This window comes from Hibiscus syriacus, unplaced genomic scaffold (assembly GCF_006381635.1).
Source record: "Hibiscus syriacus cultivar Baekdansim isolate YM2019G1 unplaced genomic scaffold, ASM638163v2 tig00110299_pilon, whole genome shotgun sequence".
NCBI lineage: Eukaryota > Viridiplantae > Streptophyta > Magnoliopsida > Malvales > Malvaceae > Hibiscus > Hibiscus syriacus.
The window spans coordinates 1,828,920-1,845,032 of NW_024062668.1; the positions used below are offsets into that span (position 1 = coordinate 1,828,920).

General features: G+C 39.8%; 2 pseudogenes; both read right to left on the reverse strand.

Moving 5' to 3' along the window:
* Positions 1–6,787: 6,787 nt before the first annotated feature.
* LOC120116559 lies at positions 6,788–9,239 on the reverse strand (annotated as a pseudogene).
* Positions 9,240–12,144: 2,905 nt separating this feature from the next.
* Positions 12,145–12,818, reverse strand: LOC120116558 (annotated as a pseudogene).
* Positions 12,819–16,113: the final 3,295 nt, after the last annotated feature.

The following is a 16,113-nucleotide window of genomic DNA, read 5'->3' on the forward strand; positions in this document are numbered from 1 at the left end:
CGGTTTCGTCAAATATTATAGCATTCCATTAGATCTTCCTTGTAAGAAACATCCACAATCATCATCGGTCGGTATATGTGCTTATTGTCTCAAGGATCGTTTAGTGAAGCTGGTTTGCTCCGATTGTGGAGAGCAGCGTGTCACGGACTTAATCGCTCAATAAGCCTCGTGCGGCCTTAGCTCCTTTTCGCCCCTTGCGATAGCTAAGTCAGCCTCACTCGAACTCGTGCTAGAGAAAGGATTGGCAAGGAAACAAAGAAGAAAGGAAAGAACTTAGAGAGAAAGCTTGTTGAATGCTTGAATGCTTACAACTCTTGGATGATTTACAAATGAGGATTCTACACATATTTATAGCATCCCACCTCTTCAATGGACGGTGGAGATTGATTTGATCCTACGGTAGGGAGAGATTCTCTAGAATTCTCCATTATTTCCTACCTAACATGGAAGACTCTAGAATGCTTCTAGAATATGTACAAGTCTTGAGTGTTCTAGAATAATCTACACTATTCTATCAACCTCCAAGACCAAATGTGGCCCAACATAGCCCAAAGTGTGGGGAAAAGGCCCAATTTCGTGACATTCTCCCCCACCTATTCTGGCGTCGTCCTCGTCGCCTCGTACGCTTTGAGATGTTCTTCAAACTGCCATAAGTCTTCAGCTAGCTCCCATGTTGCCTCGGACTCTGGTAGCCCTTTCCACTTGATTAAATACTCGGTACGCGGTGGGACTCCTCTCTTGCGGACCGTCCTGCTTGTGAGCACCGTTTCCACCTCTTTGTCATAAGACTTGGTTACTACGGGAGGTGCTCGATGCGAATACCCTCGGCTTGGGTCTTCCTTGTCGGCATGGTATGGCTTGAGCATACTTACATGGAAGACCGGATGAATCTTAAGTGTACTTGGCAAGTCTAAGCGATAAGACACTTTTCCCACCTTGGCAAGTACTTGGAATGGTCCCTCGTATCTCCGTATTAGTCCTTTGTGAACGCTTCGGAGGGCTTTGAATTGTTGTGGCAAAAGCTTCACAAAGACTAGGTCTCCAACGGAGAACTCTCGATGTCGCCTCTTCTCGTCCGCCCATTTCTTCATCTTCTTTCGTGCTTTCTCCAGACATGCGCGGGCGATGTCGGCGTTCTCCTCCCATGAATTAGCCATCTTGGCGGCCCCGGGACTCTTACCCTCGTCAAGTGGCATTGTCAATGTGTGCGGCGTGAGCGGTTGTTGTCCGGTCGCAAGCTCGAACGGACTCCGGCCTGTGGCTTCACTTCGCTGCAAGTTATAAGAGAATTGGGCGACGTCTAGCAATTTAGCCCAATCTCGCTGGTTAGCACTCACAAAGTGCCGTAAATAACACTCCAACAAGGAGTTCACCCGTTCGGTCTGCCCATCAGTTTGAGGGTGAAAGCTTGTGGAGAAATTTAACTCGGTGCCAAGGAGCTTGAACAATTCCGTCCAAAGGCGTCCGGTAAATCGAGGGTCTCGATCACTGATGATGCTCCTTGGTAGGCCCCAATGCTTCACGACATTCTTGAAGAATACTCGCGCGGCCTCCTCCGCAGTGCAATCCTTGGGGCATGGTATGAAAGTCCCATACTTAGAAAATCGGTCCACGACGACCATGATCGAACCGTATCCCTCGGACTTGGGTAATGCACTAATGAAATCCAAGGTGATCGCATCCCAAGGTCTTTGGGGAACTGGTAAAGGTTCCAGTAATCCCGTCGACTGTCGGTTCTCCACTTTGTCTTGTTGGCACACAAGACAAGTCTTCACGTAAAGCTCCATGCTATCCTTCATATAGGGCCAATAGTATGCCGTCTCTAGCAATGCCATAGTGCGCTTTTGACCCGGATGACCAGCCCACTTGGTGTCGTGACACTCTTTGACAAGATCTCGCCTTAAGTTATCCCACTTTGGAACATAGATTCGTCGTCCCTTGGTGTAGAGTAGACCGTCCTCTACCCAAAACCGTTGGGTTTTGCCATCGCTAGCCAGCTTTACTAATTCTCTTGCCATTGGATCTTGCTCAAGGCCCTCCTTGATGCGCTCCAACACGGTTCCCTTGGCTAGAGAGATCGCAGCGAGCTCCGCCTTTCGACTTAAGGCATCGGCTACAACGTTGGCTTTGCCCGGCTTATATTCCAACGTGTAGTCGAACTCGGCTAGGAAGTCTTGCCACCTAGCTTGTTTTGGTGATAGCTTCTTCTGGGTCTGAAAGTAACTCGTCGCCACGTTGTCGGTCTTGATGGTGAAGTGCGCGCCGAGTAAGTAATGTCTCCATACCCCGCAAGCAATGGATGATGGCCGTCATCTCCTTCTCTTTGCACCGTGTACCGCCTCTCGGTGTCATTCAGCTTGCGGCTCTCAAATGCTATCGGATGCCCCTCTTGCATTAATACTCCCCCGATTGCGAAGTCGGATGCATCAGTATGCACCTCGAACGGCATGGTAAAGTCGGGTAAGGCCAAGACAGGTTCTTGGCTAATTGCTGCCTTCAGGTTCTCAAAGGCCTTCTGACATTGTTCGGGCCACTCCCATGCCTTCCCCTTCTTGAGTAGGTCCGTCAATGGTGATGCTCGCGCTGAGTAGCCCTGTATAAACCAGCGATAATAATTTACTAGACCAAGGAAGGACCTCGTCTCACTTACCTTGGTCGGCGGCTCCCACTCGGTTATGGCCTTGATTTTGTTCTTGTCCATTAATAGCTTCCCGTGACCGATTACATGTCCAAGGAAGTGTACTTCCTCGGTGGCAAACGTGCACTTTTCCTTCTTGACGTACAGCTCGTTTTCTCGAAGTATCTTGAACACAATCCTCAAGTGGTCTACATGTTCTTCGATGGAATTACTGTATACCACGATATCGTCCAAGTACACCACCATGAACTGGTCCAAGTACGGTTGGAAGAGCTTGTTCATGAGCGTGCAAAACGTCGTCGGTGCATTGGTTAGACCAAAGGGCATGACCAACCACTCGTACGATCCGTATCGGGTGATGCATGCAGTCTTTGGCTCGTCGCCTTCTGCTATTCGAACTTGGTAGTAGCCTTTTTGCAAGTCCATCTTCGTGTACACCTTGGCTCCTCCAAGTCTGTCAAATAAATCGGCAATCAAAGGGATCGGGTAGCGATTTTTAATGGTTACCTTGTTAAGTGCCCGGTAATCGACGCACATGCGCAATGACCCATCGTGCTTCTTTTGGAAGAGTACCGGTGCGCCATACGGTGCCTTCGAAGGTCGAATCATTCCCATATCTACTAGCTCCTTGAGTTGCCTTCGAAGTTCCTCAAGTTCGGGTGGGGCCATTCGGTAGGGTGCCAGGGCAGGCGGCTTGGCACCGGGTTCCAACTCGATCTTGTGATCCACCTCACGCCTTGGGGGAAGTTTATTTGGTAACTCGGGCGGCATCACGTCCTTGTTTTCCTCTAGGACTTCACGGATGATCAATGGTAGGTCATCCGTTTTCTCGATCTCGTCATCTTCCTTTAGCATGGCCAAGTAAGTAATGTCCCCTTTCTTGATGCCTTTACCAAGTTGTATGGCCGAGAGTTGTGTGGCATCTCGACCTTTCTCTTTTGGTGCCTCGACCGTGGGGATCATGCAAGGAGATCCTTTCTCCAAGATACAAACAGAACTAAAAGAAGGCATAGGGGATAGCGGTTACCTGTCGGAGAAAGTCTAACCCCAAAACGACCTTAAAGTCATCCATGGGAATGACAGAAAAGTTCACTTGGCCCTTCCAAGTGCCTAAGCGTAGCTCGACCCCTCGTGCCACGCCATGGAGTGGTACAGCTTGTGTGTTTACCGTCTTGAGCCATCCTGTGCTCCCAGTGTATTTTAGGCCCCAAACGGTTGGCTTCGTCTTTAGACACGAAATTATGGGTAGCTCCCGTGTCCACCATGGCTCTTGTTGACTTCTCGTTGATCACCGCTTCCACATACATGAGCCCATTACTCGATGTTGGTGTCAATGGCTTGGCCTTCAAGGCGTTTAGAACTTGGAGTGACCCCATCTCGGCTTGAGACTCTGTGTCTTGACGATCGACGATGGCAGACAATGAACCAAGTTTGGGACAGCTACTCATCGGATGTGGTCCTTTACACAAGAAGCATCCTCCTTTGGGAACGAAGGCCTTTTTCTTCTCTTCATAGTCCCTTCGGCCCGGACGTCGATCACGATCTCCCTCTTTAGTTTGTGGCCTTCGGTGATCTCGGTCTCGGTTGCCTTGGTAATTCTCCCGCCGTTCTCCCCCACCTTTGGCTGGATACTTATCTTTATTTTTCGTTGCATTGGTGTGGGAGTAGGGTTGGAAGTCGACAAGTGACTCGGCGATGGCAATGGCCTCATCAACCGTTTTAATGTCCCGACGGTGCATCTCTTGCTTGGCCCATCCTTATAGTCCATCAATGAAGTAGAACAAGAGATCTTCTTCGGACATATTGGGAATTTGAAGCATAAGGGTTGTGAATTCTTTCACATAGTCCGCATGATACCCGTTGCTTCAACTCCCGCAATTTCTTGCGAGCCTCGTAGACCACATTCTCGGGATAGAAGTGTCTTGAGTTCTTTCTTGAACTCATCCCACGTATCTACCCGACAAGCTCCTCGCTCAATGTCGGCATGTTTCCTACGCCACCATAACATAGCAGTATCGGAAAGATATAAGGCAGCGGTCTTTACCTTGGCGGCCTCGTCGTTAAGGCCGATTCCCTCAAAGTATTGCTCCATCCGCCATAGGTAGTTTTCGACTTCCTTGGCGTCCCTTGCCCCGTTGAACCCTTGTGGCTTGGGGCACTCGACCCTCGGGGTGGAGACATGGTTAGCGCTCCCGCTAACGGCGGCTCTCTTGCAGAGCGTCAAGTCCTCCCGCATCCCCTCGATGCTTTCACGGACGGCTTGGATCATATCCTCGAGCTATATGAACCGAGCTTCCACCTCGTTGTTGGTCTCTTCGGCATTTCCTTTGAGTGTGTCAACTTGCTCCAAGACATGGTCCTCCAACGTCTTGAAGTCGTGCTGGACCCTTTCCAGCTTCTCGCCAAACTCTGCCACCATCGGTTCTATGGAAGTGCTCTCGCGGGCCTTACTTTGGTCCCTCTTCTTATTCTTGTTGGTGGGTGCAGCTTCTCTTCCACGTTCCTCAGCAACAATCGACTCGTTCGAATTTCCGGCCATTCCTACAATACACGTGCACGATATTGACGCCTTTACTGGCTCTGATACCAACTGTCACGGACTTAATCGCTCAATAAGCCTCGTGCGGCCTTAGCTCCTTTTCGCCCCTTGCGATAGCTAAGTCAGCCTCACTCGAACTCGTGCTAGAGAAAGGATTGGCAAGGAAACAAAGAAGAAAGGAAAGAACTTAGAGAGAAAGCTTGTTGAATGCTTACAACTCTTGGATGATTTACAAATGAGGATTCTACACCTATTTATAGCATCCCACCTCTTCAATGGACGGTGGAGATTGATTTGATCCTACGGTAGGGAGAGATTCTCTAGAATTCTCCATTATTTCCTACCTAACATGGAAGACTCTAGAATGCTTCTAGAATATGTACAAGTCTTGAGTGTTCTAGAATAATCTACACTATTCTATCAACCTCCAAGACCAAATGTGGCCCATCATAGCCCAAAGTGTGGGGAAAAGGCCCAATTTCGTGACAAGCGGCTGTCTTCATGTTCCTACACTGAGATCTCCTCCAACCCTCGTACATCATGCACCGGTGAAGTGGGCAGCGTTGGCCGTGTCTCGTTCTTGATAGAGAATGAGAACAGGGACCAATCTCTTCTCAACCCGAAGCACAAAGTAGAGACAAATCTGAAGATGTTATCTTTCTCAAAAGAAGTAGCAGTAGCTGCGTTGTGATCAAAAGGAAGAATGGGTTCTGGAGATTCGGAAGGTTGTTTAGGAAGAAGAGAGACAAAGGGACGATCAACGAGAAGAACGATGTATGGGTCGTTGATTACAATGGGGTGCCAAGGTCAAGGTCTCTGTAGTTTCAGGGGAGGTGGGTTCTTCGGTTCGGAAGATGGAGGTGACTCGATGAGTTTTTCGGCTGTTCGGAGTTCTTCGATTTCGGCTGCTCGGAGTTCCAGTGTGAACGGTGGTCTATGTGTTGATCCCGAGAGGAAAAGCGGGTTCGACAGTGATCGAAGAGACAGCACTTTCGTGGAGTCCGATGTTGTTGCTGCTGATATCAAAGCAATGAGAAAACCTGGGGGTGGTGTGCTGGATCTTGATGCCGCTGGTTTCAGTACAGCAAACAGGCGTGTGTTCTCACCGGTGGGGAAGATTCGGGCTTCATCCACTTGAAATTCGAGTTCCCATTGGAATCTAAAGGAGATATTGATACCGCTGCTTTTGGCAGCGTGGGGAGTGCTGTCGATGTCGGTTCGAATTCGATTCAGAATGGTTTGGTTGGTGATAATGGGGTCTTTTGTGGTGGTGGTTCATGTAGGGTAACAGTGAATGAAAGAGGGATCAAAAGGAGCAGAAAAAGTTTCAAGGGATGGAGATGGATTTTCAGGAACAACCAGGAAGAAAAATGGGGAGCTTATGGTCGTTGAATAACCCTAATCAGCTTTTAGGTCAATGTTCCAATCCTTTGTTTTCCGTGGTGTTTCATGCACATGCTTTCACATCCTTTTGTCAATGTAGTTATGGTGGTCATCAAGTAATGAAACATAAGTCGAGTCATGTAATGGATAGTGAATTTGGACATTTGATATAATTTCAACATGCAAAAAAATTAAACCTGGATATCAAAGATGATACTTCTTAGATTACCAACAATGCCTCTAAAAATTCATTGCACTGTTTTTCTCTCATTTCCTCATTGTGAAGTTGTGAAAATACAAAGAGGCCAAAATCAGTTTGAGCATCAGTCCTGTTCATGATTCTAAATACCTTAGAACCCTTTCCAATTTCTCAGCCTTGATATAATCTATTTCAGTGAGAGGGCCTGCCGGAAATGGAGTGATTTCGACAGTAAGATGAGGGGTAGGAAGCTCGTCAAATAGTGCTCTAACGTTTTTGCAGCATATACTTTCACCGTGTGCACTCTCCCTCCTTATCTGGCAACCCTGCAGACAAATTTCAAAACACCGTGATTCCATGCTGTATCCAATATCGAAAGGATAGTGATAATGCTTTAGTTCTAGACTTCTATCACCTTGTGAGAAGTGGCATCAGTGAAATGATCATCATCAGAGAGAAGGGATGCAACTGCTTTTAGTAGTCGTCGGCCTTCAGATTTGGAAGGACCCCTGTTGTTTCTTTTAGGTGTCCCTTTTGTGGTTGGATGCCACTTGCTCACCAAGTTTCTTTTATCAGCTGCTTCCTTGTCTACAAGGAAAACAAAGTTGATTATTATAATGATTTGAAGAAGTTTTAATTGGAGCAGCCAATATTATTTTTGCCCATTTAGCTTTTAAAGCTCAAAAGCTGTGCCAATAGCAACGCTAAACAAATGAGGCCCTAAGAATGCTGCATTACAATTAGATTATACCTCAAATTATGATGGGCATTAACAGTTTAATATCAGCATGCAGTCTGCTACATGGAGAGCACAAGCACAAAATAATTACTTGTTAAACCAAGAATCTATGCAATACAAAGTACAAACCCCATAGACTCGGTGCTCCAATAGTTTTGAGTTCCATCATTGTAACCCTAGTATAAATAAGCTGTAAAAATATTACAGCCACAACTTATCATTTTTATTTTCTTTGAATTAAAAGAAAACAAGATGTTTCCCTTAACCCTAAGCAAGTTCTACTTGAGTTCCATCTTTCCTACTCGTGTGTTCAGCCTTATTTCTTTTGATTATTGTTGTTTTTCTTCTTCCCAACATCAATATTCTTGTCATAGATCGACACAAAAAAGAACTCTGGCAATCTCAAATTTTGTTAAGTTTTAAGATACCATTCACAACTGCAAATGCAAAGCAAGTCCAAACATTTTAAAATCAAAGTAGAACACCTACGTGTTGTAATTGGTTCTCTTATCAGCCACAAGAGGTACAATGTCTAAAAGGTTTGTGCGATCAACTATTTTAACACAAGAACAAGTGTTCTGCAACTTCTCAATAGAAATGCACACAGGAACAACAACAAATGGCCGAGTAAAGTCATTCCACAGGTTTATAAACTCGATTAAAATTACTGCTAATTCTTCGCACAATTTCATAGTTGTGGGAATACAACAAAACATTGGTGCATTGATGATCAGCTGTGTGTTGCATTCATTTAAATGGTTGACCAAACGTTAGTAGAGCTTAAGACTTCATCTAGGGGGATGGGATTTTTATCTCCAATAGTTCAAATCTTGGAGAAATGTTTTGTTCATCCAAACTAAACTCAAACCTCTAACAGGATTTATTTATATGTTTCGTTGAACTTGCACACCTCAAGACAATTAAACAATTAACCTTTGATCTTGATCTTACATAGGCAAAAACATCTTTATCAATATGCTTGAAATAACTGAAAAAATTGGTAGGGAAATAAAAGAAAAAGCCATAAATTAACCTGGACTCCCTCATATATTCTCCAACCACTTAAACCCAAATCAGCACTCTCCCCAACAGTTTCACCATCCTCCATCCCTAACCAATGAAAACACAGAACAAAGAAATCAAAACCCAAAAAAGAATCATTGGTAAGTAGTTAAAAAAACAAAGAAAAAAAAGTCAATCTTGATACAATATGTAGAATAACAACCTGAGACAAGTGGGTTAGCCTGAGATCCAGCTAACCCAAACTTCAAAAGAGCGTAGTAAATGCAAAGGCGACCAGCCCAGAGGACGGGAGCCTCAAGCATGGAAGTAGCATAGCTGGGCGAGAGACAGAGCGGTGATGTTCTGTGGGAAGGTACGATAGAGAAGATGGGAAAAGGGATTTGGGGAGTAAAAGGGAGGGCTTTAGGGAGTTTAAGTTGGAGTCGATTTCGGCGAAGGGTGTTGAAGGTGAAAGGAAGCTGCTTTGAACTAGAGAGGGTAACATTTCTCGATTTGCATAACAATGGAGCTGCGAATTTTGGGGTTTCACAGTATGACTGGATCAAGGATGGGATTTTGTTAAACGGGAAGGATCTGAGAATGGAGGAGCATTGGCTTTGGCTTTTGCTTTTGCTTTTGCTTCGAGTATTGTAGCGTTGTGATAGAGATAGATAAGTTATGCAGTAAAGGACAAAACGAATGGGCTTTGCTAATGCCGTTAGCTGCCGATGAAAGGGAATTGACGCACCCTCTCTTTCCCATCTTATCCTTCCATCCCATAATAATATCTCGGTTGAGGCCAAACAAATCGACCTCTTGATAGATCGGGTCAAATTAAATTATAAAATTTAGGGTAAATAACGCAAATGGTCTCTCAATTATCAAAAGTTACAAAATAATTCTTCGACTATAAAATGTTATTTTTCCGAGTCTATCGACTATTAAAAGTTATAAAATGGTCACCGACTATTAATTATGTTCCAAACTCATCTTTTTTGTTAAAAAAATAGATGATATTATGAGTTGAACGTTAACTTGTTGACTATGAAACGATAAAATTTGATCCCAAAATCTCAGACGACTATCATATCCTAGTTATCATGTTAACATCCAGCTGAAACAACCACCAATTTTTAACAGAAAATGACGAGTCTGGAATATATGAATAGTTGGGTGACCATTTTGTAACTTTTAATAGTCGAAGGGCTCGACAAAGCAACACTCTATAATCGAAGGATCATATTGTAACTTTTAATAATCGAGGGACTTAATAAAACAATACTTTATAGTCGGGAGACCATTTGTATTCTTTGCCCTAAAATTTAATTATAAGTATATTTCTAATAAAATATTATATTAAAATTTAATTTCAAAAAAAATAATGATTATTTTATAATAATATGATAGATTTAATTATTATTTTATAATTTTATAATAATTATTTTATAATAATTTATTAATTTTTAAATAATTGTTTTTTTAAAAAATATAATGGTTAAAATGATTATTTGAGAGGGCTCTTATATACTTTACCCTAATATAATACCATATTATAAACATTACTGAATGTGTTGACCTAAAATATATTAGATTTGGGTAAATTAAGTGTTTAGGTATATAAATTATCAGTTTTTATTCATTTTAGCATTTTAATTTTTAATTTTTTAAATTATATTTAAAGTTTTGTTTTGGTTTCATTTTAGTACCTGCATGTAAAATTTAATGTTATATTTTGAAAAAAATTTGAAAGTTTAAGTATTAAAACAGATTAAAACTAATAGTTTAGGTACTAAATGTGCAATTTTACCCTAAATATTTATGGACTATAGTAGTGGAAGAGAAGCATGCAGGACAGGCGGCATAACCACTAAAACTAAGAGGCCACCACAAGGGGCAGCAAAGAGAAGGGAACAAGGCCAGCTCCCAACAGTAATCAATCGGCACATAGGAACAGTAAAAATAAACCATCAAATGATGTTAAATTCAAATGGGGACAGTAAAGTATGATCTATAAACATGTTTCTGAATTTGAGTTTTGGAAGCACCGTGAGATCGATTCGTTTCATTGGGAACCAACGTATATTGAAATTGTTAGACTTCCACTATCAGTGCAGATTCAAAGGCAGGGTGGGATGGCGCATGTTTAGACTTCTGGGTTCAAAATCATTAAGCTTTCCGTCAGTAAGTTTGTGACACAAGTTTCACTGCTCCACACTGAAATCCTTAATTGCCTAATACCACACATTGATTTCCTTAAACTTGCTTCATACATACTACATTCCAATGGCCCTTTTCACTCGCATGTCACTTGAAAACTTTAATTTCCAAATTAACATTCATTGCATATTCATTTTTAAATTATTATTCTTTTTTATAGCGTGTCACGTTAAACATATAGTTTTGTTGATATACCAAAAGTAGGTTGGTGTTGTAGAGATTAAAAATAGGAAAATGAGATCTCAATTCCACGACGGTTTCATTAAATATCTTGCAACTAGAATCATTTTTTTTTCGATCCAGTCCCTCCACCACCGCGAACCCCAGTCAGATTCAGGCATGATACACTTTTTAGTTATTGGGAGAACCCAAATAGTCTCTTTGGATACAGGAAACAGTTCTCAGAGATATTTTTTCCTTTGGAAGATACATGAGCGAAACAATCAACCTATTGATATTAGAAGACCAAAAGATTCTTCCAATGTATCATTTCTGGGTCCAATGGAATTCCTAGGTATAGGAAGAAGCCCTGTCAAATAGATATTTTTTCTTTCGACCATATTTCGATTGTTAATACGATATATAATGACCGCTACTACAAAGTACTACACCATTGATCATGAAATATCGATTGCTTGTTGAACCCTGTTAATTGCGTGAAAGTAGGATACTCCAAATTCGGGGGTCCAAGAGTTTTATAAAACATTATTGGTGGAAAAAATGTGATAAAAAAAAATATATATGGTGTGTATTGAATATATGTATTTGTATAAGCATGAGTCAAGTTGAATAATAATAATAACTTGAATGTATAAACTTATCTTTAATCACTCGATGAAAATATGTTTAATAATCTATGTTTAAACATTTGATAAATTTCAGACCTAAATAATGTGGGATTTAAGAAATTCATCGACAATCATATGACTTTTAAGTTATTAAAGGCAAATTTTAAATTTGACTCTCATATATTACTATGATTAAAGATAGTCTTTTTTATATAAAAAACTCATTTATTTTAAAACATAATAACGTACAAAGTTCAGGACATGAGTAACAAAATTAAATATATGCCTTTAAAAGTTTAAAATTCAACATGCTTATTGCTTGATAAATATAAGTGTATAAATATAATATTTTAAATATGTATTTATTGAGCGGCCAAAACCAATAATGTACATGTGTTATTGGTTTCGTTATAAATAAGAATCTTTGATATATACTGTCTGTGTTTATTTATTAATTTTAATATTTAAAATTTTGCTTTTCCAATACAAAAGCTGAATGCAGAAATCTGGGTTGTGCTCACCCATTTTATGAACACCATCCAAAGGTTCAATATGCTGCACAAGTCTCCAGGTTGGGTATTTTAAGCAATAACATTAAATTCTCAGCAAGTACAGTCAACTAAGGAAGGAATTATGCCATCAAAAAAACAGGATTCAAGCTGACGATTTAAAACAAAGCCTAAACTTGGAGAAAAAAGAGAGAAAGGAAGGGTAATCAGTAATGCATGACATAACAATTATACTCAACAACAGCATCCCCGGTTGCCGGGTCAAAACGATGAGTTTTAGCCTGAACATAGCCTCTAGCAAACCGGAAAAGTCCACTCCCTCGATCACCGGCATCTCCCTCAATTTGGAGAACACAGTGTTCCTCCCCAGTATCGTTATAGTGCTCCCATTGTATTTCCCTTCCATGAAAGCGAAATTCATGGCCATCAACAGCCCAACTTCCTGCTGAGACGCCGCCGAGTAAACCCCTGTGCTCTCCCCACCATTTTCGAGCTCATCTCCGGTCCCATCGTCAAAGGGTCGTCTATCACGCTGATCATCCCGAACGCCGTCGATGAGTTCTTCGATGGCATAACCACGGGGACCGCCGTTGGGTTTCGCCCTCCCAGGATGTCGTGCCAGTAAAGCTTGAAGTGGCTGAGCTTTTCCTTCTTGTTAAGCCCCAAAAACTTCCTGTCCGCGGCTCGCACGAAGCTGTCGTCTTCTGCTAAAGCTGAAGCAATGGAAATGGTGAAGAGGAAGAAGATGAAAAGTCTAGCCATGATTCTGCGGTGGGGAAATTTCAGAAGACCCTACCGTGATGGAGTATTTGCTGGATTGTTTTCATGTCCTCCACTTAATGATCTATATAGTATAGTGATTAAGCAGGCTTCTAGAAATTATATTTTTATATTGTTTTTAATGTTTATTTCTAATTACCAACCCCATTAGAGGATCTGCTTAATGGAGCATGACTGAATTTTTAACCAATCCTTGTTCGAATGGCAAGATACTAACAATCTAAATGGAGCATTACTGAATTGTTAATCAATCCTTGTTTTAGTGGCAAGAGATTAATCATTTTAAGATTTGAATTGAATTATGAATTTAATTAAAATAACGTGATAAATAAGAAAATTCTATATCCCAAGTTCAAGAAAATATTCTGGCCGTTGAACAAACCAAGAGTTATCAAAGGCTCGTAGAATAAGATGTCCAATAATTTCTCGAAAGCCTATTTTAAAAACATTGCAATTTATTTTCGACCTATACATTAGTTGAAGGAAAGTGACGGTGGTGCTTAGAAAGTCAAGTATGGGTTGGTGAACCTAACGCGTTGGTGTGCGGCCATGGTGTCATATACTTTAATGATGTGATGACCCACGCAGGAGCATGACCATCTTTTTTCAAACAATGTGCGCCGAAAAAAAGGGCAAAGAAGAGTGCATTCTTTATAGGGTCAAAATACTAATGGTTTTTAAGTAATATTTATTAAAGATAATTTTTATATATTTAATATTATACGTTAAGGTAATATTTATTTAAAGATAATTTTTATATATTAATATTATACGTTCATATGTTTAGTATTCTTGATACTCGAATCTAATATCTTAAAAAATAATAATATTTCTTTACTACTGGCATCACTTAATTTATGCTAAAAATACTTAAAAGTAGGAATCCACTATGATGATCCACCTCTTAAAAATCGAGGCTTAAAAACCAAGTGTGAATCATTTGCTTAAAGTTTTGAAGCCCAATCCAAACATAAAAGTTTCTTCAACAAACATTGAAATGGGTTGGTTAAATGAAGGTCCATAATATTAATTCTCAGCGGCTTAGTGCTTACGACCCACTCATACATAAAATTTAGTGTTTTATTTGATGATGACATAAAGAATATGTGAAATAAAACTATACATTTAAATTTGTTATTAAAATTATTTAAAGGTGTAATTATAAATGACTTACTTTATTAACCATAAAAACTGAATGGCCTAATTTGATTAAATTATAAATTATTTAATAAATTTATGGTTTAATAAAAAGTTAAATTTCATATTTTAAAATATATTTTTTTCCGAAACAATTGGGGAATTATCCATTTCCTATATTTGACATTGCTGATGTCTTTCTACAAATATGGAATGTCTTCATTGGTCCAACTAAGTAGCTGCATCAATCATTTTCACATAACAATTCAGCAAGCACATGTCACTAAACTCCCAATGCTCCACATTTTGCCACTTGTCAAACCTTAATCAGCCAGCCTCAATGTCCCGTCTGTCGAAACACCTAACCTGTCACATTCCTGTCTTGGATTCACTCATTCTCCTTTTAAGATTTTTTTTAATTGACGTTTAAAAAAAATTAATATTGTTTGTAAAATCAAAATAATGCAGATCAAATATTAACTTTTTGGTTAATGTATACAAATGGTGCTCTGATTATATGGTATTATTTTATTGAGTCTATCAACTATTAAAAGTTATAAAATGATCACTCGACTATTCATTATATTCCAAACTCATCATTTTTGGTTAAAAAATGATAATGGGTTGAGTGGATGTTAGCCTACTGACTGGAATATGATAGTCGTTTGAAATTATTATATCAAATTATATCATATCAGTAAGCAAGTTAACATCTAATTCAAATTACCATCATTTTTAAATAAAAAAGGACGAGTTTGTAACACAATGAATAATCGAGTAACTATTTTGTAACTTTTAATAGTTAAGGGACTTAAAAAGTAATATCTTATAGTCATGAGACAATTTTGAAACTTTTAATAATCGAAAGACTCAATAAAGTAACTCCCTATAGCCGAGGGACCATTTATGTACTTACCCTAACTTTTTATACTTCAAATTTTAGATTAAAACATTATCACATATAATTTTATATGTATCCCCTAGACCTAGCTAAGAGTTACAACTGAATCAGAGTGACCACATTGATCACATAAATAGGTCACGAGTGAAATGTGTTTAGTAAATATTTTTAAAATCATTTACCAATACAAATATAAGAAATAATTTCATGCCACATTTTAAGAGGTTGAAAATAAATTTTTAACCATACTGTATACAATCGAGACCACACTCCGATAGCCAAACTGGTCATATATCTGGATAGTTTATAGTAACTAATCGATACTAACTACGCCTTATGCTTCTCACAATCAGTAATACTAGGTTGCATATCTTTAATCGAACGTGCGGAGTCGAGTTGAGCTTAACAGAGGTGATTCAGACTTATAAGAGAGCGATATGGAGACATGTGACCACCGAGGTTGGTTTGCAGTGAACTTAGCGAAAACATGACTTCTACAAAACCTGAAAATTGTTTTTCTTCACCCTACTAACGGTGACGATATTATAAACAAGGTTATCACTACTCGAACAAAAATGCCAAGACGAATCCAACGGTGCCGACGGTGACATCGATGGAGGTCATATCGACGACGAATAGAACAAAACTCAAATATAGAGAGAGAGATGAGAGACAATTTTGTTATTTGTGTTGTTTAAAAATGAAATGGGGGGGGTGGAAAGAAACCAAAAAATAATGGGTTTGAATGTTTTAAGATGTTTTTAAGAAAATATGGTTTAATTATAATGCAAGTCACTGCACTTTTAAAAAGTTTACAATTAGCGTCATTTTGGGGTGTGACAACTCTTCTCCCTTAAGAAAATTTTGACCTCAAAATTTTACCTGACAGAAAAGATGATGGAACAATATCCTCATACTCTTAAGTCTACCAAATGGCTTTCACAAGGCTATTTGTTTCCCAAAACTCGATACTCGATAATAATATATAGGGTGAGTCAGAATGATAATACCTTAATGTAGACAAAAGACAATAATATGCTCAGTCACTGATGATAACTAAAGATGAAATACAATTATTAATATAAGCAAGCCAACTAATAATAAACAATCTACCAAACTATCTAGGAACCTTGTGATATAACTTTCAACCTATCTTTTAGAATATGAATAATCAATTCAAACAACTCACCAGACTGAGGATAATAAGTTGTAATGAAGTTTTAATCACGAACACAAAACCTTAAGAAGAATATTTTAGAAACGTGACATAAACATCAGATC